The sequence below is a fragment of the Arachis hypogaea genome, chromosome 15 (genome assembly GCF_003086295.3).
Source record: "Arachis hypogaea cultivar Tifrunner chromosome 15, arahy.Tifrunner.gnm2.J5K5, whole genome shotgun sequence".
NCBI classification, from domain to species: domain Eukaryota; kingdom Viridiplantae; phylum Streptophyta; class Magnoliopsida; order Fabales; family Fabaceae; genus Arachis; species Arachis hypogaea.
In genome coordinates, this window is record NC_092050.1 from 65,365,982 (window position 1) to 65,367,007 (window position 1,026).

The window sequence follows — 1,026 nt, forward strand, 5'->3', positions numbered from 1 at the left end:
TTTTGATATGAGTGTTGAGGTGTGTTGTTAGGTGAGTGCTGATATGATCTCTGTGTGGAATATTGGTGAGCTGCATTGTTGTTGGGGTTGTGGCCTCTCTGATCTTGGCCTTGGTCTTGTTGATTTCCCCACCCAAAGTTTGGGTGGTTCCTCCAACCAGGATTATAGGTTTTGGAGTATGGGTCATGGTTCTGCCTAGGTAGATTTCCAATGTAGTTGGCTTGTTCCTGATCACCCTCTGCTTCTTCATTCACTCCTTCTTGAGCTGCTGTTGAGGTGGTGATTACTGCTACTTGATTCCTCTCCATCTTCTTGGTAAGGTCAGCCAGCTGCTTGGTGATTATCTTGTTTTGAGCTAGCAGTGCATCCACGTTGTTCAGCTCTATCACTCCTCTAGTGTTGCCTCTTTCAGAAGCATAGAAGTAGTCATTCTCAGCTACAGTCTCAATGACATCTATGGCTTCTTCAATGGTCTTCTTCTTGTTCAGAGATCTCCCGGATGAGTGGTCTACTGCCTTCTTTGATTCATAAGAAAGACCTTCATAGAAAATGTGTAACTACACCCATTCATTGAACATATCTAGCGGGCACCTTCTTGTCAAGTCTTTAAATCTCTCCCATGCATCGTAGAGGGTCTCACCATCCTGTTGCCTGAAAGTTTGAACTTCAGCTCTCATCCTGTTGATTCTTTGAGGAGGATAGAATCTTGCTAAGAACTTGTTCACCACATCTTCCCAGGTTGTTAAGCTCTCCTTCGAGAAGGATTCCAGCCATTTAGATGCCTTGTCCTTGAGTGAGTAGGGGAATAGAAGCAGTCTGTAGGTGTCAGGATGAACACCATTAGACTTCACAGTATCACATATCCTCAGGAAGGTGGTTAAATTTTGATTGGGATCTTCTTGAACACTTCCTCTGAATGAACAGATGTTCTGAACAAGGGTGATGAGCTGTGGCTTTAGTTCAAAGTTGTTGGCATGTATGGTTGGCTTTTGGATGCTACTTCCACAGTTTCCTGGGTTTGGATTG

At 44.1% G+C, this 1,026-nt stretch overlaps 1 non-coding gene across 1 annotated transcript; it reads left to right on the forward strand.

Moving 5' to 3' along the window:
- Positions 1 to 573: 573 nt before the first annotated feature.
- Positions 574 to 680, forward strand: LOC112752607 (small nucleolar RNA R71). Its single transcript, XR_003177035.1, has one exon. It is a non-coding gene; the product is annotated as a small nucleolar RNA R71 (small nucleolar RNA).
- Positions 681 to 1,026: the final 346 nt, after the last annotated feature.